This window comes from Ambystoma mexicanum, chromosome 5p, assembly GCF_040938575.1.
Source record: "Ambystoma mexicanum isolate Mex_15411 chromosome 5p, UKY_AmexF1_1, whole genome shotgun sequence".
NCBI classification, from domain to species: Eukaryota; Metazoa; Chordata; class Amphibia; order Caudata; family Ambystomatidae; genus Ambystoma; species Ambystoma mexicanum.
The window spans coordinates 215245238-215268256 of record NC_090930.1 but is presented as its reverse complement, the minus strand read 5'-3'; the positions used below and the strand labels follow the sequence as shown (position 1 = coordinate 215268256).

Sequence of the window (23019 nt, the reverse complement as noted above, 5' to 3'; positions counted from 1 at the left end):
CCTGGAATACACGTAGCCCGCTCCCCCAGGCCCGATCGCCTGAGGAACTTCACTCGAACCCCTGTAATACACGTAGCCTGCTCCCCCAGGCCCGATCGCGTGTGAAACTTCACGCGAACCCCTGAAATACACGTAGCAGGCTCCCCCAGGCCCGATCGCGTGAGAAACTTCATGCGAACCCCTGAAATACACGTAGCCCGCTCCCCCAGGCCCGATCGCGTGAATGACTTCACGCGAACCCCTGTGATGCACGTACCCTGCTGAAATCGCGTGTGAGACTTCCCGCGCACCCCGGTATACACGCACACGTATTTTTTGTCAGCGGGTGTCCGTGTTTGTGGGTACCCCTTGCACGTCATTTTTCCTGGAGGGCCACAGTATGGGACATTCATCATGGCAGTATATAGGTGCTATTTGTTGGCGCACCTTTTGGTGCACATTTCTTACAGCCGCAGAGACGCTACCGCCTGCTTTCTTGTGGCGGTCGTGTTTGTGCCTGTGCGCTGGTTTGAGCGTGCGCTTTTTTCCCCTATTCTATTCCATGAATACGTGTTGTAGGCGAGCGTGTGGGCGTTCCGCGCACTTGTGCCCTGTACTTCCCCCGTGACGCCCACGTTTTGGCAAGTTGTTCCCCATTCCGAGTGTTACGCCCGTGTTCCGCCTACTTTTGTTGCGTGCGCCGCGCTATGTGCGAATTTCGCTGTGGCCTGTGCGATTTTCGCTGTGACCTGGCGCACGCTGTTAGATGGCCTGTGCGCCAACGTGCGCCGCGCACTTTTTTATCGCACATCCGCTGGTTTTCTCGCGCATGGCCTTCCATGAATCGACGTGCGCTGCTTTTCGTGCGATTTTCGCACTTGCACTGCGATTTTCGCTATTCCACTGCGAATCGCACGTTTTTGCCCACTTGCGCCGCGCTAATTATTCCATGAATCGGCCTGTAAATGGCCTCTCTGTGACATGACGACGCAGTGCCTGCTTTAGCTTGTAATCTCATACATATAATAGAAATCTCCATGCAGACTGCTGTCGGGTAAATCGTCTGAGGGCCTGATTCAGAGCCCATGCTAAATATTGTGTGGAAAGCAAACATTCTCCCCTCCAGTTTCCAGCACCATCGTTCCTAGATGGGTGGAAATATTAGAGGGAAAATGTGCTTTCCACCAGCAAAAGCTGCTCAAATCTATCTTTGTGGGGGAAACATAGGATAACTTTTTGCAGACGCCTTTGTGCCATCTGTCGCCTGCAACACAATGTCAAGATCAATGTCTTCTTTGCCTTGTTTATTCTTATTCAGTTCTACTTCATAGAGAACTGGTCCCGCTGGCCTACATTTATTTCTCAGGATTCACATTCGGGAAAAGGTGACCAGCGTTTAAGGTTGAGATAATGGCAAAATTATGGATTCAGCCTGCACAAATCTTTACAGCTGAACGTATTATTGCCTTACATATGCAGTTTTCCACATTATAAAATCCTGTGGCATACATTTGATGGGAGTGCACCGTCCTGAAGAAGATGGACATCAATTGTGAATCAGCTTAGATGCCTTGTACCATTGAAACTACTGTCTGTTTACATGTCGGACCCAGTGTATTCAATAGGTCATGACAGTATAGTAGTTGACGTACGGCACCCCTTCTTTTTTCTGTTGGTCTTAACTTTAGAAGTAACCAACATTACCTTGTCTAGTAAGCTACGGCGGTTCTTATATTGTTAAATGTGGCCCTAGCCTCTGACTGCCAGCTGGATGATCCCCTTCAACCGACATGACGTTCAGACTGCTTGGCTACATTAAGTTAGCGTTGACTGAATTATCAGTCGTTTTTTTTAGAAAAGTACTGTGTTTTTCAATTTTCTAATTAAATGGTATTATTCAGATAATGAACTCGAAACATGATTTAATATGTATATTTTAAACATATAATGAAATACAAATAAAACATTCATGGTTTCTAATTTTTCTGTTTTTGCTTTTGGTATGGTTTGATCTGTGGTTCCGAATTTGGGTGCCCCTCTCCTAGTTCTATAGACGGGTTCCTCCCTAATTTGTTTTTTTTTCCGCTGACACACTTTGCTTATATTATTGTGGAAACATTAGAAAGCATTTCTCAAACGAGTGCCACTTTTCTAATTCAAGAAAGTTTCCATAAACTTTCATTGAACTAGAAGAGTGCTGCTGCAGTCTGTGCTATGTACTTAATGGGAGAAAGTGTGCTGTGAAGGTTAATGTAAGCCTCTTTTGCTGGAAGGGTGTACTGGCCTCTGAATACAGTCCTTGTCAGCCCCTTGCATGTGAGGTTGTTAGCAAGGCTGTTGTCATGCCGTAAATCACGGCTTTGCAAGAGCGGAGGGCTACGTTTATTGGTGGGCTACGTTTATTGCCACCACTCGGTAATACATAAGAATGCATGTCTTCATGGAAAAGTGTCCCACCGCACTTTCCATTATAACACGCACCTCTGAATCAGGCCCTGAATGTCTTGAAGGTAAATTTAGTGACATGAAAGAAGTTTGTTTTCCCCTTTCTGGCTGTTTCTCTGCCTCTTTCTCTCTCTTGCTCATTGCTTTGGGGATGGCATTAGGTGATACATAACCAGCCATGCTCAGTGTCTTTCCTGCGGTGAGATTGGCATTAGGTTCACCATTTGCCCTCCAGATCGGAGTCTGCAATGATGTGGGTGCTATGGGGTACTGTGTGTTTGAAATAGGTTGATGGCCACTTGGGTATGCTGGGGCAAAATCCCTTTATCGTCCAATATAATTTCATTTTTCGTGCTCTCTCTATTTTCACTGGTATACCCCAGCCTAATATGGTTGGTGCTGGTTTTAGTTAGACAAGTGGTGGGGTTGACGGGTACTGCTGTCCCTCATACATTTGAGGCCCCATTTTCCTTCTCCAGACTGGTTCCCTGTGGTCCCTCCCTTACCATGTGCTTCCAGGAGTAATAGGAGTAGGTTCTTTAATATCGTCAACTCGGACAGGACAATGTTGCATTTGCACGCATTGGCCACTGGTTCCCCTCGCCAGACTGGCCAAAGGTGCACACTGCAGCTAGTCCAGCGGGGATGGTTAGACAGGGGGAGCTAGTACAGAGTGTGTGCCGATATTGGCCACCGTTGGTGCATCCTGCACCGGCACGATCACATTACCCCAAGTGTCCATCTTGCTATTCCCCCCTCAACTCATCACCCTGTGGTCTGCTGATTTGCAAAATGTCCAGAGGGGGGTCATCCGTGCTATCAATCATCAGTGCAGCTATACTTCCCACCCCCACTAATTGCAGTGGTCTCAAGGCTATCAGGTATGTTAGAGCTCTCCAATGAGCACTGGCCAGGGGTCAGAGCATCATGCAGTGTGGTGGTAGTGGTAATCATGATGGCATCGTTATCATAGTCATAGTCATTAGTTCTTCCTACGACCACACATGGGCAAAGTCTTACGGGGATCAGAAGTGGACTGCTGTGGAACCCGAAGGCATTTTTGGGCTGGCTAAGTCCTCGGCTGAATTGTCGGCAACCAGATCCATGGGGCTGCGAGAAAACATCACTACCACTGCTGATAGTACCAGAGTTGTCCTTGTTGACCTTGATATCCTGCACATTGTCTTTAACCCCCCTCCCTAAGGATCCAAACTCGCAGGGACTTTGAATGTGCTAAGAAACTGAGGTATTTCGCTAATCAAGTTGTATGCCTCCCCCATAGGTCATGGAGAACTGTTGGGGCTGTTCTTAACAGAACTGGGTAGTGGAGATGGTGAGAGTGCTGTTGGGATTTTCCTCCTTAAGATTAGGATTTTTCGTTTGGGCACGGCAAATGGCATGGTGGGAGTACTTGCTAGGTATTAAGTGGATGCTCTTTGGATTTAGCATCCGTTTAAATTCATTTTAAATTGTGGGCCAGGAGCCGTGGTTGCAAATGTTTACATTAAGGTTGCAGTGGTTACCGCCGCCTAGTTTCTAATCTGCCAGTTGCAGTCTTTCTCGGGGGCCTCCACTTGCCTAGTTGCGCAGGTTAGTTCCACCATGAGAGGCCTCAAGGTCCACTTGCAGACAAAACGCAGTGTTGGAAGTCTCTCCCCTGCAGGCGCTGAACACCCTGTAGGCGCAAAACACCTGCACCCTTTCCCGCAGGCTGGAGTCCCGTGTTATGGGATGGAGGAGGCGTAGCAAAGAAGCAGGTCCAGCAGGTATGGCAGTCCCCTGGGGTCAAAAAATATTCGCCTCACACACCCGCGCCATTTCCCACGGGCCTCCAAGGTATCATTCTGTAAGAAAAATCATCAATCTGGATATACCAAGAGTTATTTGGTAGATAAACTGAACACTGAACAATACACTTATTTACTGCATTCGGGAAATTATATTCGACAACGCAGGCACCAGTTAAGGCTCCTACTGTTGTGGGTCACCCCTCCTGGGAGCATGGTGTCTCCAAGGACTTGTGCCATGATCACATGGTGGTGACCATGTGACCTACCTAATAAAAGGGACGAGCCAGTTCCGGCTTGTCAGTCAATCAGAACTGACTCCTGTCTACCGTATCTTTATTGTCAGCACCATGAGTCCCTGAATGTGAACTCAGTGTGTGCTGGGCAACACCGGCCATGTATCTGTGATGGCCTGGGTGCCCCCAGGCCCGTGAATCGCCTGTGTGCTCATGGGCAGAAAGGGATCCCCCTGTCCCACTATGTCCGCTGGGTGCTCCCAGCACTGGTGGAAGGGCCTGGTGATCCTGGCTCTGCAGGGTACCCCCTGCGGTTCGACCGGCTGCGTGAGCGCATCCTTAGTGTCTTTCCGGGTGACCCCGGTAGCCAGTGTGTCCTGTGCGTCCGCTCTGGTGCCCCGTGAGCGGGACGCCACACCTACTGGGGCCCCCTGGTCCCACAACAATTCAGTGGGACACTTTCCTGTGCCGCCATGTTGAGAAACGCTCTGACTGACAGAGGTGTCAGCCACAGCGTCGTGCAAACTGGAACTTCCTCTCATGACCCGCGAGTGGAAGTTCCAGTTTCAGAAACACTGTGGCTGGCACTTCTGTCAATCACTGCAGTGGAAGCCAACATCATTGTGGCAGGAGAAAGCACCAGTTACTGAAACTTCCTCTGGTAACCCCTCATGAGGGGTCATGAGAGGAAGTTTCATCCCCAAGCCATTTTGGCCTGGCCTTGCCTGCTGCCCCTGGAACCGACCAAAGGAGAATAGAGGATCCCACGCTGTGCCAGAAGAGATACGCCCCGACCAGGTAAATTACAAAAAAATCATTTTCTTTGCACATTTATCAGTAAGTCACTTGCTAATAAATGTACAAAGAAAGGGAAAAATGTACTCTCCTTTCACAGAATAATTCCTAGCTTTCCTTCATTTCCTTGCTCTTTTGGTGTTTATTCAATTTCCCGTCCTTTTCCTCTTGTTTCTCGGCTTTTACTGAACAATTCGCACTCAGATCTCTTTACATCATGTTCTTCTTCTTTTGTCTCCCTCTTTCTCTTCTGATCCTTCTCTACATTGACCCTCTCTCTTCCCTTTTCTCCCTTCCTACCCCTTTTCTCACCATTTTCCCCTTTTCTCGCTGCCTTCTTTTCCCCTCCCTTTTTTCTTTCCTCTTCTATCTTCCTTCCCCTTCTCTTCCCTTCCCCATCTCTTCACTTCCCCATCTCTTCACCTTTATCTTCATCTCCCATTCGCTCTTATTTTCCCTTTCTCTTCCTTTCCCATGTTCTTTTGCCCTTCTCTTCCATTCCCATATTCTCTTTCCCTTTCCCCTTCTTTATTCTTCTGTCTCTTCATTCCCCCTTCTCTCCTACTTCCCCTTCCTTTCTCCTTTGCATCCTTTGCTTCTCTTTCTTTCCTCCTACCCATTATTTTCGCTTTCTCTTCCTCCCCCATGTATTTTCCTTCATCCGTATCTCTTGCGCTTCACTCTCCCATCTTCTCTTCCTCCACACATGTTTCCCTTCTCTCCTTTTCCCTTTGACTCTTTCTTCTTCCTTACTCTTCTATTGTCCCCCTTCTCTCTTCTCCCATCTCTTCATTCCCCCTTCTCTCCTACTTCCCCTTCCTTTCTCCTTTGCATCCTTCCCGTCTCTTCTTTCCTCCTACCTGCTTCCTTTCACTTCTCTTCCTGCCCACTTCTCTCTTTTGCTTCCTTTTCACAGTCTCTCTTCCACTGTGCGTCCTCCCGTCTTCTCTATTCTGTGTTTTCCCTTCTCTCATTTCCATCTTTTCCTTCCACCTTCTCTCATTCTTCCCCTTCTCTTCCCCTTCTCCCTTGTTTTCCTCTTCTCCCCTTCACTTTTCCATGCCCGTTCCTTTCTACCCCTTTGTCTCTTCTCATTTTCTTCCCCTTCTGTCTTTCTGTTTCCTTCCCTTCCTTAACCCTTATCTTACTTTCCACTTCTTTTCACCTCTCCTCTTCTCCCTTCCCTATTCCTTTCCCCTTCACTTTACCTCATACTCCCCTTCTATTCCTCCACCCTTATCTTCAATCCCTCTTCTCTCCTTTGCTTCCTTTCTGCCTTCTCTTTCTCCCTCTTCCTCTTGTCTTCTCTCTCCTATCCCACTTGTATTTCCTTTCTCTCCTTTCCCCTTTGCTCTTCCCCCCTTCTGTCTTCCTCTTCTCTTCCATTTCCCTTTTTGTACTCTTTCTTTCCATTTGCTTCCATCCTTTGCGGCCTGTCACTGTTCTTCCGCCTTCCTTTTCCTCCAATTTCACCCTCCTTTTCTTTCTCTTCTCTCTTCCTTTCCAACTGGCCTCCCCTAGACACACAAAAACCCCCTCCCACTCTCCATTTTTCTTCAAAACACACTGACCAATCCCAGGCTCCCCATGGTCCTCCCACTTCTTCACCAAATCCTCTCACCAATCCACTGGCTGCGAGACCTCGCACATCCAAGTAGGAGTTAACCTTTTACCCCATCTTCCTGATCTAAGTACAAATACTTCCAACACAACTACCTGCTTCTCCTTTACACTCTCTTTTTTGTCCTTTCTCCCTGTTTTCTCTTCATTCCTCCTCTCGCCAATCCACTATGCACCTTTCCCTACTTCTGCTTCCTTTCCCTTCTCTCTCCTATCTCTGTTCAATGCCCTCTTAAATTCTCTCGTCTCTCCCTCTCCCATTTTCCCTTCTCTGCATCTTTTCCTTCTTTTTATTTCCGTTTCCGCCACAACTGTTCTCTACCTCTTTTCTTTATCATACTTCATTCGCCTCCTCATATTTCATTTATCCCCTTCCACTTCTCTTCGGTCCAACCTGCCTTTTGCTTCTCCCCTTCACGCCTTATCTCGCCTTCTTTTGTTTCCTTTATTTTCTTTGCCTCCTTTCTTCCTGTCCATTCTTTCATTTTCTTCCCATGCACCTCCAGTTAGGTTTCTTTTTTGCCTCCTCTTCCCCATCCATATTCTTTGTTACATCAACACCTTACTGCCTTCCTGTTCTTTATTCTTTGCCTCCTTTATTTTCCTTAACCTCTTTTCTGATCCTGTCCATCCCTTTTTGTCATCATCCCTTTCTTTATTTCTTACCCATTAGACCCCTCCAACTTTCTCCCCAAGGATCCTGCCTCTCTCGTTTCTTCAGACGCCTACCCTCTTTCTCTCTCTCGCTGTCTCTCTCTCTCTCATTCCCCTCATTCATCCCCTTTCACTTTTGCTGATGTTTGACTCTTCCTCGTCTACCAGTCTCCGTCCTCTGCACTGGTCGTATCTTTCCCTTCCCGTGGATTTCTCCGCCCAGGTGCTTTGCCCTGAACTAATGCCTTCTTTCCCGGTGGCCGGATCTCTTCTGATAGGAAGGCCTCTCTGCTCAAGAGAGCCTCTCTCGGATTCCAGAATGTTGGTCGAAGCAGCAGCAGCTTGAACCTGCAGCTCCTGTTATTCTCCCTAAAGAAATGTCATTACTGATTATGAACTCTAAGAAGAAAATTCAGAAACCAGAAAACCCAACCTCCAAGAAACAGAAACAGCTGGAGATGGATGAAGAAACTCCAAGCACCCAATACATCTACAAGCTACTGAGGCAGGAGGCTCTGGATATGAGTGAAGTCAAAACCACCATGGCTGAACTAAATTCTAAAGGATCTCATTTGGATGTCAGAGTGGCTGATTTGGAGAATAAATCTGTTTATATGGGCTCAGAAATGGCAGGTAGTTTTAGAGCCTACAACATCTTAAAGACTGACTTTCAGAGAGAGAAAGAAAGGCGTATGGAAACAGACCTAAAACTGAGAGATAAAAACTTCAGACTGATTGGCGTTGGAGAAAACTAATCCAAGTGGTGAAAAACTAATATCACTAATTCTGAGAATCTTTAAACACTGCTATGATGTTGACTCTCTTGATGAAGCTGACATTGATCCTGGTGGGCAAGACCCCTGGCTCCAGACCCAGGCATATTCTTGTAACCTTTGTACTATCCCGGAAGAAAGAATTAATATTGAATGCAGCAAGGATGAAAGGTGCTGTTAACTTTGATGCAAAACTAATCTTCGCCTACCCAGATTACCCAAAGGATTTTTTGACAGCCAGAAAATCTTTTAAAGATGCTAAAGACTTGGCAAAAAACCTTCAAGTAAAGACTTTTATCAACAAATACAATAGCATGAATGTAATACTGCCTGAATGAGAGAGGGTCACCAGTGATCCTAAAGAAGCTATCCTGTGGCTAGAAAAACTTTTTGATGATCCCCTTTCATATTGATTTCACACCATTTAATATGGAACTGACTACGTTTGTATTTTATTTTTATTTCATTACTTTGTGAAGGATTTCTACTTTGGATAAAATGGCGCCTAATTGTACATTCGGTTTAACGTTTTACCTTTGAAAAATAACACAGTCTCGAGCATCATAGGGTTGGACACTGGCAAACGTGCCTATTTGAAGAAAGGACGTTCCATCAGCGTGGGATCAGCTGACTGCGTGCTGGGGCCTTTGTTGTTACTACGCACTGACGTGTTCGTATCATTAGAACAAAGCGGCTGAGTAATGCCCGATGCAGTCCCGACGTGGAAGCTTGAAAGGCGACTTCGCTTCTGATCCTGACGCTCTTTCTGTCTGACATCTTTTAACATCGGCAAATGAAATTAGACAACAAGGTGAAGATAATACTATGTGAATGGAGATAACATATAGAGGAATAATTTAAGACTGTCAACATGTGACTTACAGTAGCTTACCGTGCATTGTATGCAGAGACAGGTTTTGGGTATATGACTTGAGGTGCACCAATTAATTGTTAACACTGTGATTCATAAATGTGTTACATTATTGTTTAAGCTACTCAGGCGATATTTTGGTCGCCACTTGTTATACTCAAAGACAGAGTTCTTCAGATGATAGGGAGGGATTTAAGAAATAAATATTAATACTGAGGATTAAAAATATAGACAGTAACTTGAAGAAATTAACTACTAACGGAAATGTTTGTATGACACATATGAAATAATTGACAAATAGGAAGCGCACAATCCATATTTGATTGAAATACATCCTAATTAAGGGGTTAGGAGGAAATGGATAACACGCGATGCATTGAGAGTGTTCTTGCTGTATATTTTGCTCTGACCTAGTCTTCACTAAGGTTGTCATAAACTTATAGGTGAGTGTGTTTACTGTTAATCACCTGTTTGAAGATCAAAATGCAGAAGGGGTTGTTTAAGTTCCGTTATGGATCGGTTAAGTCAACGTGTCGTGATCTTTTAAGTATGGTTACACTAATAATATGGGGGTGTACTGATAATCTGTGAATATCAATGTTGGGTATATGAAATATGTAAAGGTTCAACATACTAAAATGATTAAAATGTAATTTTCACGTTAGTTACGGTTTGTGATGAGAGAAATTTAGATGATGCAGTGTTAGAAATTATAGCCTAAAATTGTAGTATCGGGAATGGTAAGAAGACATCTGGGTTCAGGTAAGGCACAGGAGACCAGTATATATAAAAGAAGTGAGTTTATTTATAAGTTACAGAGTTACAGGGCTAGTTATATAGAAAGGGGCAGAGAGCTAAACAGATGACATCCTTTCAGTCAGGTTCTCCCATCCTGTGTTACCAACTGTAGTTCCTGGAACCCTCAGGTTCCATCACATTCCATATGACATAGCTGTATTCTACTAGCAGCACTGTGTGCACCCAGTGCAAATAGATAGGTACAATACTACACATCTCCCTCTCTTCAATTGAACACCAAACAAAGTATCACAAACCAAGCATTGAAAAAGGCTTTCAAAATTACACACCCCTGCACATCCGTAAAACCTATACAACATTCACAACCAAGAAAGCGTATCCACATTCACGTAACTAACAATCAAAACAATCAAATACACAAATCACTACCTGCCCGGGACTGCCACTCCCAGGCCTCACAACTGCCACTTGCGAGCACATACGTTCCTTGCCACACTCTCAACCATCAAAGCGTATCTCCTCCCACTCCACCTGCCACATGGAGACAAGGGTCTGCCACACCCAGCACAACCGCGTACTCACGCAACCATCAGGAACTATCTAACATTCATATGAACCTCTTATATTTCATCCTTATCAACATTACATTTGCCTCACAACCATAACTGCATAACTACATACACCACCATTCCTCTCCGAAACACCTGTGGTTTGCGCCATCACATGTTCACATACACACCCTGCCATAAGAAACAATGAAAAGTGGGAAAATGCAGAAAAGAAAACTCACAAAACAAAGATCACATTAAAACAACGCAGCTGGAAAAGAACAGCGCGAGAAGAGAATACACCGCGACAGAGACTGATCAGATCTGAGTCCAAGTGCAAAAGATCTTTGAAAACAAAATTGTTTTGAATGCAGCCAAAAAAATGAAAGCATCCAAGGTTTAAAAAACATGTTAGGCCAAGGATCTAAACCGGTAAAATATTCATATGAATGCCATAAGTAATATGCCCAAAAAATTGTATACATACCACGCAACATCTGTGTCACATTTAACCATAGGGCTCTCTCATTTAAAAATGAAAATCACTCATTATTTTCACTCATGTATTACATGACATCAGAACGATGCTGTGCCAAAATATTATACTATAACATGGCATCAGAACAATGCTGTGCCACTTAAATTATACTTATTACAATCCACATCATGGATAATATATCATTAATGAACATATTTCCCCTTTGGATTGATAACACATTTAAAATATCAATATGCATTGCAAATATATGTGAAATGCAGCATTTGGAAACCTGAAAATCCTATAATATTGTTAAACACTACACGCAGGAAAAAAACATTTTCTTTTTCTTTGTGTTTGTTGGTTAGGTTGTTGGTGTGATATAGTGTTATGCATAAACCCACACAACCACTCTCCCTCAAAGTAAATGCAATCACCAATTGCACTCTGACACCCTTTTAAATATTAGGACACACCATTCCATACAATCATGGCACAATCCACTTCATAAAATACATCAGCTTAAACTATAAATAATAATAATGCATTGCTTCAGAAATAACGCATGCAATTTAAAATCCCACTAAAAATTGAGAAAATAACTCATCTAAACTGCAGATTGTCCATGAATTGCACGCAGAAATATAACAGCAGCAAAAACAAAACCAGAACATTGCTCTTTTCCCATAGTGTGTCACATATACAAATAACTGTACACGTTTAAATGGCAACATAAAAAAACATTAGCTACATCACAGTAAGAACTCACTGTAGTCCATGAATTTCACGAAGAATATAGGTGGCAACAAACCATAATAATACATAACATTATTTTTATCAGGGCATGCAAAAAACATAGCTATTGCTTCCTACATGCAGTATTGTCAAATGCTGCTTGCAATAAAATAGACAAAAACAGTACCTTAAATGTCCGTGTCATTACGGAATGGAAAACATTAACGTGCAGCAATAACCTGCCATTTACTTGGAAAAACATGAATAATTCCATGTCAACATTCTTCGTATGCACATCCGATGCTGGAAATGTAATTAGAGAATTTCACACGCGGAAGAAAGAACCAGATTGAACACTTAATTGAGGCTCCTTGCAGTCAAACTTCCCACGGCCAGCATCCAGCAAGCATTCAGCATGCCATATATATTATTCTTACTGCATATGACAGCTCTGTGATGAAACTCCTAATCCAGAAAGGGATTTCACTTTAATTGATTTCACACGCTGCCGATGCAGTTAAAACGTCCCGGATACACTTTTCCTCACAATACGGGCGTCGCAGCTCCCACGAAAACTTGAGATTTATGAAAGTCTATCGTGGACATCTACAATGCTTCCTGTAACGTCACCATGCCAGGCCACGTAGCTGAGGCCTTTCATCTAATGATTTATTTTCTTCTGCGCACAAGGAACAGGAGCTGACGCAGTTCCTCAACTGTAATGGAACTTTAAAAGGCTTCACGCAGAGCAAATGCTTGGAACGTTCCATAGATTCCCCATGCTCTTCTCCCCCGTGCATACGTCATCATTTCATTACGGAATCGGGCAGCACAAAGCTCCGACCAGCAGCCGTATTAACAGTGCAATGTTACATCTGCTAATTAGTTCGATTTCCAGCACGTTCATATTACGCAGCTCCCTGCCCTCATGTATCACTGTGCTACATCACACACTCATCTCACGGCGATGGCACTTTGTACCGTATTGCTCGCAATTACTATTAGACAGTACCTTAAGTGAGTAGAAAATTCAGGATACTCCAGGAGACAATCGCGCGCTGACTGCCTGCCAGATGCAGTAGGAGGACTCATGCCTTGAGCATGTTATAATGAAATCCTGTTAGGAAGCTGGCGCTGGGCTTCATCGCTGCTGGGCTCATCATGGCAGGGATTAATAGCACCTTCAGCAGAACTCTCCATAGCGCTTTTAAGTAGATTTATGGACCATCAGTAAACTCCATTGGGGTCCTTTAATCTTGGGATGAACAGGCAAATATACATCAGATAAACTGGAACCAGCAAACACCTGTTCATCCCATCCTCGTCGCCATTTGTAGTATCGGGGATGGTAAGAAGACATCTGGGTTCAGGTAAGGCACAGGAGACCAGTATATATAAAAGAAGTGAGTTTATTTATAAGTTACAGAGTTACAGGGCTAGTTATATAGAAAGGGGCAGAGAGCTAAACAGATGACATCCTTTCAGTCAGGTTCTCCCATCCTGTGTTACCAACTGTAGTTCCTGGAACCCTCAGGTTCCATCACATTCCATATGACATAGCTGTATTCTACTAGCAGCACTGTGTGCACCCAGTGCAAATAGATAGGTACAATACTACATCAATGTTGGGTATATGAAATATGTAAAGGTTCAACATACTAAAATGATTAAAATGTAATTTTCACGTTAGTTACGGTTTGTGATGAGAGAAATTTAGATGATGCAGTGTTAGAAATTATAGCCTAAACTCTCATGCAGATTTAATAAGCCTTGATACATTGCTGATATATGTGAACTCAAATTAGTCTAAGTGATCTCTCAAATTACCATAGATACGAGAGATTGCAGATTGGTTCCAATTGGTTCCTCATTGAGCCTACATGTGCCACCGGATGTTTGTGGGTGTTGCATGCTCTTTGGTAACACTGGTGTTCCGACCAGTGCCGGGAACTTCATTCACACAGTATAGAGACTGAGCAAAGACATTGTAATCTGGCTTAGTGGCTGATTCTGTGGCAGGACAGGTCTGATGACCCTCTTCTAATGGCAGTGCTCGTGTGGGAAGCCACAATCTGCACACCTTTTCTGAGAAGAAATAGGAATCCTATCTAACATTGCGACGGAGGGTCTATCTCAGAAGAGGATGTTTGGAGGCCGTACTGAAGGGACAATGTGCTGCCACTGAACATAGTGTGATTAAAGTGACTACTTCCCCCGAGGCAGATGGATGGAAAATAGGGCACTCTTAGTGGCAACGTGTTATTGATGGCAGAAAGTGTGAAGTCACAGTCAATAAAGCACAGCACGACTGTTGCTAACTGCCTACTTTTGTGCAATGTGTGATTTCAGATGTTAAAAAGCCATGCTAGATTCTCATACTGAACTGGTTAGTATCATATGCCACACAGCATAAAGATTGTGAGGGAGAGAGTGAAGTGTTGTTACCCTCCTCATACCATATAGGTGCATTGCAGGAAGAACCCCTCCCTCTTAAGTGACCCTCTAATGCAGACCTTGCTAAAACAGGAACAGACGGTTATGTGAAAAGGTCCTTTTGTTATTGTTGTCAGTCACACAAAGGAAGTAATTACATGTTAGACCATTAAAATGTATACAGGGATGCATTACTGTTTAATCTGCGAGAGAAAGCAGTTACAATTTTGGCTTTGTAAAATATTTGTTTTTGCTATATCTTCAGTGAACTGATACAAGCTAAACTTCTGGTCAGCCGACATGAGAACACATAACTAATGGAGGGAGGTCGATAGCCCTATGGGATTATACATTAATCATCTGGAAGTCAAACCCTTTTATCCAGCAATCAAAAGAACAAGTTGACACCAATAAAACAAAAGAATAATGTGATCAGGGCTTAGAAAATACCTTATTTACACATTGAAATATATTCCAGCAGAGCCAAAATGTGGTCATCCAAGCTGATGAAAACCTGCATTAGTTATATGGTCTGTAGCTCTAGGTTTTAGAACTAATGCTTCAAAGGCTACATGATGCGCTTAAAGTTTCTACTTTGACATCAACTCACCCATAAATACCTTCTGCCTGGAGCTAATGCAAAATCAAACAAATGGGCCTATCAGCAAGCCTTATTAATCATTAATTGAAAGGAATCCTTATCTGGCAGAGTTCAACAAGAATAGAGTAGACCACTTAAATTACCTTATTTGGTGCATTAACATTTATTTTGCCCATAAAGTTCCAATGCTGAGCACCAAAACAAAAAGGACAAGTGTTTTGAAAGCGTGACAGTCCCCCTACAAAATTTGACTAAATATGATATATTAATATTCATTAATAATCGATGTTATATAAATATTTATAACATCATTTTTAATCACACAAATTCATGCCACATATGTATGAATTCGGCTGGATCATGGGAATATAAAAGTGCATGTTTAATTGATGCAAAACTATTCTGCTGCAAGATATGGAAAACATTTAGAATACACCCCTGTTACATGTCCAAATATGATCCATCTATGAAATTAGGAGGTGTGTTCTCTGGTAGTCTCTATTTGTTAAACAAGCCAATAGGTTGATTTCCCCAATCAGAAATTGCTTTGACTGATGTGATACTGTGGGAAAAATTAGAGAGCATTTAAGTAGAAACCAAAATGGAGTGGAGAGAGTCTTGAAGGCTGCAGATAGAGAAACCTCTGCCAAACTGGATGAGTGTTTAGGTGGGATAACACCTTGAAGGATGAAAGAGACCATGGACCTTGTCCAAAAGAAAGCCTGAAGCAGATGCTCCTGGGAGTGAGACCAGATTTCCCAGAGGGCAGATCTTATTTCCCTGAGGCAGAAAATCATAAAGCAGATGGGCCTAGTAGATGGGGCAGAACTGTTAGTGTCCATACTGGCTATGTGCCTTACAAGAATTGTAAGTGAGTATAAATGTCCCAATGCGATTATATATGCTCTATAAGACCAGGGTATGGATGTAACTGGGAAAGGAGTCATTAATGTACAACAAAATAGCATTTTCCAGCACGCAACACACAATTTTTAATAAACTATGGCTAATCTGATGCAAGTAGAATGATGTAGCCTGTTAGTGTGAAATGTAACCTGATTTCTGAACATATTTAAATCCAAGAGAAGATTTAAAATGGAACCCAACAGCATTTCTGAGCAGGGTGCCCGGTCCCTTGCAACCATAGCCAAAAAATGTTTTCACAGGTATAGTTAACAACTGGGACTGTGAACCAGTGGCCAACGCTTTATAGCCTAATAGAGATTTTATAAAACATGACGTGTGAAGGCTTATTTTTTTCAAAAAGAGGTGTTGTGATGAAAGGGAACTTTGCTGAACCATTTCCATCCCGCCACAGAATGGTGCACTCAATCAAAGTTTAGAACAATCAAATCACACAAATTACACTGCGTTGAAGTGTGAGGACACCGAAATTAGATACCTAAAAATCATACATGGGAATTGGGGGGATAGTTATCCTTTTAGAACATCATAATTTTGGGTTAATACATAGGGTAAGTAGATAAATCAATATTCTGTGAATCTAAATTGATAGCATTACATTCAAGCCTGCTGCTGTTGATGCAACCTACCACTGCTTGTATATCATTTACATTCATATGCTTGAAATGGACCACACCACATTGCACATGGGAGCACATTGTGAATGTGAAAAATCCAGCAAAATCAAGACATGTTCAGTTTCACTTTCTGTGCAACATTTCTCAGTTTTTGTTTTTGTATTTATTTAATTTCTATAGTTTTTCCACAAAAGCACTTTAACAAAGATAACAACAGTACAGCACAAATGAATATAAAATTTCTGATGAAGAAAGAGAAAGCAAAGAGTTGGGAACTGAGAGCAAAAGAGTGGAAGAGGGGACAGAGATCTGATGAGAAGAGGAAGTTTGTTCCTGTGGCGAAATGTCTTCTTGAGTATGAGGATGAGTAGTGACTAAACCACCTACTCATACTCCACAATTCTACAAACCAACAGTGATCCCTATCATTAAGGTAACATAGACAGAGCTAAAATATATAGCTCCTTCATCTTTTATATTAATGATTGCTGTGTGAAGGCTATATACTTATAATGTTTGTGAATGGTATACAGTTGCAACCCAAACATAGCACTATTACGCAGCTCCAAAGTTAAACAATGTCCAATGAAGGTTCTGCAAAAGTATTTACTTCACTTTTAGAAATCAGCTGTACACTCAACTATCCAACTATCAAAAACACTATCAAAACCCACCCCCATTAAGGAAGACAGAGAAACGCAGAACGTAATGATGCAGCACTCTGGATACATAGCAGGGAGGAAAAACAGCAAGAAATGTTACAAAGAGTTTAACAGTATATGTCTATGAGGGAAAATGTGGAAAAGGGACTCAGACATTCTCTAGAATCCCAAAAAGTGGACCAGAGGGAACAGGGTCAGTTCAAAGTCTGTCAAAAAAATTCAGTTTGTTTTGTCCATGGTATATGTTCCACTTTCTAATATCTGCAAAAACAGGCTCACCACTAGTTCTCCTCTTTGTGCTATTGGGAAGACACCCTTCATGGGAATGCCTCCTCCATCTGTAAATGTGTTCATTTAAGTTATTTCTCATTGCATTTGATCACTTTTATTCAAATAAATACTTTATAAAAACATTAAATGTACCATAGTCCAATGTTCCACTGTCCAAATGTGTCTAACCAAGCTTCAAGCTGTGTTACAGTGTTGGTCATACCAGGTTTGGGTACGGTGCGTCATGCTAGTTCAAACAGCGAGGTTGCGTCTAATTCATTCAAAGCAGGAGTTTGCTGAGGTCTGAGTGCAGCATTCAAGTCATGAAGTTTAGATGCACAGGTCGGTTCAAATGTGGAATCAGTTTGAGATGTTGGTAACCGGTGGTACAGGTCGATGAGTGACGCAATGTTCCAGCAGTTTGAGTTGGGATCCATTGGTTCAATGCAGAGATTTTGCAGATCTGATGCATAGTTCAAAGAGGCGACGGTTTGAGTTTATTCACGGGTGTGAGTTGGATGTTGGTCCTGAACTGGTGGCATTCTCTGCTTGACACAAACCCACTGCAAGCTGGTTTGACGTGTACAAAACAGTGGTGGCACAAAGTTCAATTGAGTAGCAAAAGACGCAGTGGCGGCTCCCTCTGGTTCAAATGTGGTGAACACGATTTGAATGCAGTTCAACCAGTTTGAGGCTGTACGGTAGGTATTCTAGCTATTCTGGATCTCCAGATGCTGTGAGTCCCTTAAGGTTCTGCTCTCCCAGCCTATAAATGTTCCGAAGTAGAGTGGCAGGTCCTAGTCCTCAACAAGAGTCACCCCCAATGTGCCCTGGCAGTGGGTTGGCAGCAGTACTTGCCTCTACTTTGGAATACTCCTTCTTCACCTAAATGGCTGAGGGCTTTGGAAAGGTCAGCTCTCCCAAAAGAGGTCCAAATGAATTATTTCCTACCTCCTGGATGGTTCAAAAGTGAATCAAAGATGGTGTGGGAGACTCTTTTATAGGTGACTCACCACACAGGAGTGGATGAGAGCAAGCCTATTTTAATCGATCCAATCCCTGTCTTTGTGACAAGTAGTATTTTCTTGGTCGCATCATACCAAAACCTTATTGTTCATAAGGAAGGGTTGAGACAGGAATGAATGAAAAGTGCAGAGAAAAGTAAGATGGTCCTTATCCTTCCCCAACTGTGCTGAGCTATCTCTGTCTACACCATCCCTAACCCCTTCAAACCCATAGCACCAAAGGCCATTTGGTATGCATAACCCTGGTGTGAGGCCCATCCTTTTATTTATGGCCTTGGCCTTTTATTTCTGTTTCCCAGGACAGGTCCTGCTGAGGGACTGTTCTGCTGTAGAGAGGTGTTACCTGACCTTACAAAATATGAAAGGAGAGGCATAGGGCCTCATTATAACCCAGGAGGTATGGGGTTAATGGCGCAGGTAAAGGTGCCGGCGCCGTCAACCCCATAACGCCTGATTACGAGGACCTTCGCGGGACCCGCTCTGCACGTCTGGTTTTACCAGACGTGCAGAGCAGGTCCCACGAGGGGAGGAGGGAGCAAACAATGGGCCACTCGTAATCGGCCCGTTGTTTGCTCCCTCTCCCATTCCCGTTCAGGCCTATGGGGGCTGAAATGGGAATGGGGAAGGTCCGGGCCCGGGTTCCTAGAAGGAGGAATTACCGGGCCCTCCGAACTCGGAATGGCCCGGTAATTCCTCATTCTGGGAACCCGGACGCGATTTTGGCGGCAGCCATGCCGCCGAGATCGTAATGAGGCCCATAGTCTTTCAGTTTCTTGTCCTGCTGGCTAAGCAGAGACATGCTGTCTGACTACAATACGCGCAACCCTTCTATAGCTTACATGGGCTGACAGTGTTGATATGTGTTTGATTTAAATCAGATGTAGCTTTAAGAATTGGATGGCAATTCCTCATCATTATGTAGTTTTGGAACAGAGGTGCAGATTTTAAATGCAGCCTCTGCACTGCAGTGGCTTGCTGTTACAGCAGCTGTCAAAAGAGCACCTGTGACATTTGAAGCTGCTCTGTGTCACTGGAGAGCAGGTGTTGCATATCAGGAGACTGGTTCAGCAGAGCACAATGAAAGGGGGGTCTGGCAAGCAAACCACCCTTTCTGAGATGGAATTACTGCCATCATTTGGTTAATTAATAAAAATCAAAAAAGCAAGGGCTTTTAAAACCCAGCTAGATAACAATTTATTTAACAAAGAAATAGTTTTGTAAATAATACATAAACAACTAAACATAGAGCAATATAACAAACATATAAATGCATTTGTTCTATGGTTGGAAGGTTAATAGTCAAGAGACACCAAACACAAAAACCTAAATATAGGTTTTTCGAATATTGATTTGTGGATTATAAGCATGTATGTGCATATAACTCAGAGTCCCATTTTGATTTGAAGATCTTATATTGTTCCAGCAGTGGAGTGTAATCGACCCTCAGTGTTTGAATATGCGTCGCGTAATCAGCTTTCAGTATATTCACCTGCTGTGGTTTAAATTTAAGTCTGTTTCCACTGCAGTTTGGCATTATGTCATGATTCCATGAAGGTGAGTTGTGTTGCCAAGACATCTTAAAGCGTGTTTTGACCAAATCATGGTCACTGTCTTGCATATGATTCACGTGAACGTCATTGGTATATAGAGACAAATTTTCTGATACAAAGATATTATCCAATATCGATTTTTGATTATTTCTTTGCCAGGTTGTTTTAGCTGGTATGTCTCCCGTAACATTACCGTTTAACCTAGAGAAGTTCTGTAGAGTTAACTCATCACACCATCTTTGTGCCAAATTTTGTTTAGTTTGTGTGTCATTCTTGTTCATCTCTATACAGTTTAAATTTAAGTCTATGCATACAATAATGTGAGCATGGTTGTCGACAATCATTAAATCATCGATTTGATCGATTACTTGTTCCACAAAGGAGACTGTTCCTGCTTTGTGATGATGCCAGTAGATGTTTAAGATATAAAATAGCAAAGTCTTATTTTCAATGCCGTTACTCCTTGCAATAGTCGTCACTTGGATGTACAGAGATAAGTTCTTGTACCCCTGCAGTCTAAAACCAGATTCTTTTTTCACAAGTGTAATAAGACCAGCACTCGGATGTCCTTTATTTTTTCTAATAATAGGATTGATTGCTATTTTGAAGTTCTCCACAATGGGACATGTGTCCAACCAAGATTCCTGGAGACAGAGAAGTTCCACGTCCCTTGCCCACTCTTCATTAGAGTTGAACAAGCGTGTGAATCCTCTCGTGTTCCATGAGCCCACAGAAAGCATTTCTTCTTTTTGCTGTTTTAGACATTAGCTTTGGGTATTATTTGCCAAAGTGGCTGCTAGCCAATCCCACTCTCTAGTGTTTGCATGGCTCACCACTTTTTCATTTGCTTTCATGGGCTGCTGAGAGCTTTTAATTGTAATTCTGATTTGATTGACTTGTTTCACTTCTTGGGTAACATGATGTTCCTGGCGATTCAGATTAAATTGTTTATAGTTTGATTTCCAACTCTCATCCAAGATAGTTTGCGTTTCTGAATAGTTTTTCTTCAGTAAAGGGTTTTGCGGAGGCTTATTAGTATGCACCAAATCCGTTACTTCTTTATTCAAATTGGCAACATCCACTTCTACAATACCGAATCCACATGGTAGAAGAGCTGAAGCTCCCTATTGCAGAGTTTCACAAACTAATCTTGAGTTCGCATATAGATACACTTTGTCTTTCGTCTTCCTTAAATTTGACAGCCTGGATATCACTGGACTCAATAGACCGAAGCACTGGGACATGATGGAACAAGCTCAGCACATTTCTTCTGTTCATTATTAAGCCATCGTGGATATTTAATATTCTTTCCAAACGTAGACAATATTTTGCTTTTATTTTATGCGTTTGCCTTTGTTACCACTTTGATTTCCATTAAAAGATTAATCTTTGTTGGAGTTTGTTTTTACTTTACGTGTGTTAATATCAAATGCAGCATTTGAACTCAAACTTGTTTTTTCACGAGATAAGCTCCCATGGACTTGTACTTTTCTACATCATCAGATGTTTCAAATGGAGCCATGTTCACTGGTGCAGGATTCATACTCTGATGAGTCTTCTTTAGGGCCGCTTTTTGCCTCTTTTCGTCCATTGTTTGGAAAGAGCCCTCTTCATCTTCATCAGTGTCAACAACTACCAATTGAGGTTGCTTAACCACTTCGCAGAAACGCCCTGTCAATGACACACAATCTTTTCTTACTCACACTTCTGGTGCTACCAGGTTCTGGCTCACAACAGGCTCTGAGGGCTCACTTCCTTCTATACTCTCACCTCTCCTTTGCTCATCTTCTTGAACATCTTTGTAGGTAGATACGTTCATTAATATCTCAACATCAGGGTCTTCAGGCCCCTTTTCTGATTCTTGATCAGTTCGGGAAGGTGCAGGTACTTGTTCTACTAAGTTGTTAGATCTTGTGTTTATTCCCATTTGTTTTCCTCTTCCTATGCCCACGTCGGTCTGATCTTGCACAGAACCACAGCCATTCGCAGATACATTCTCAGTCACTGTTTTAAGGTTTCTTAAGAATGCTCTCGCACCCGTCCTTAGATTTCCTTTTTTTGGGGTTTTTGGTTTTCTTCTTTTGCGGTACTCCTTTTATGTTTCGCTTGTTTCTATTTTTTGCAAAGATATCAAACAGCCCTTTTGCTGCTTTCATCATGTTTTCCAGTTGGGCTTCAGATTCAATTTGTGTACCCTTTGTCTTTTTCGTTTTGCTTGGGCAGCCACGCCATTTTGTGTACCTTGCCCTTCAGTCGAGCCACTCTTCGTCATGTTTTTTGCTTGGGCGGCCGCTTCATTTTGTGTATCATGCCCTTCAGTCTTGTCACCCAGATGTTGCACATCTGAGCACTTAACACTTGTATTATCTCTCAATTGTAGTTTCTCAGTACAAACACCCTCATTAGTGATTTCATTCATATCACATTTCGGTGCCTCCAACTTTTCTTCAAGACCGTCCACTAGAATCACGCAGGTAGGTCTGGCTGCTGCAAAGGACTCCACCAAGAGCAGTTGGCACACTTGCAGATCCTCCACTTTATCTTTTTGAGTTAATATCATATGTATTTCTTTCTCGTTCTCAGGTAACGCTTGACCTTTATTTTTTCATTGATTTGACATTTCCAGGGACGATATTAAGCTGTGCTGACAACAGTTTGTTTTTTGCCAAGTCAACACTGCTCTTGCGTCTATCCATATTGCTACAGTTGGTCTTGCCCTCATTCGTAACATCCGAGCATGGCTTGTTCAAGAGCTTCAAAGCTTCACATGCGACCTCTGCAAGCAATTTTTTATCCTCAGTTGAATTTCGATTTGCATCCAAAATCAGTTTCAGGATATTGTCATTCTGGGTTTTGTCATTTCTCCAATTTCCATTAATTGATTGTATTTCATGTTCCATGTTGGTTACGTTGGCGTTTAGCAATGCTATAAGCGTTGTTAGATCTTAAATATTGCCATCCATTTGTTTGTATAATTTCAAATAAGGAGACAAAGCTGTATTCATAGCAGACATAATCACGGCTTGTGAGTCTGATGACATCATGTCTACCTTATTTGATTTAGGTTTATTTTCCAATTTGCTTGTCTTAGTTTGGGAAATGGGCGCTCAATTATTGAAGAGTCATCAGAGTAAGAGGAAGAATGAGATGAAGTACTGGAGGAGCTACTTTGTCTTTCGTTCGTTGATAATAGGGGGTTAACGGCACATGCATCCTTACCGGTGACGTTAACCCCCTATCACCATACTCGGAATGAC

The 23019-nt window shown here is 42.7% G+C and overlaps 1 long non-coding RNA gene across 2 annotated transcripts in view; it reads left to right on the top strand.

The window, feature by feature from the left end:
* Window positions 1-8968: 8968 nt before the first annotated feature.
* LOC138481635 (uncharacterized) overlaps window positions 8969-23019 on the top strand; it is a 48096-nt gene continuing 34045 nt past the window's right edge. The window contains exons 1-2 of one of the 2 annotated variants that reach the window (XR_011274301.1): window positions 8969-9100; window positions 16436-16688. This is a non-coding gene — a long non-coding RNA (uncharacterized lncRNA). The remainder of the gene's footprint in view (window positions 9101-16435; window positions 16689-23019) is intronic. The other variant, XR_011274300.1, reaches the window with a different exon arrangement.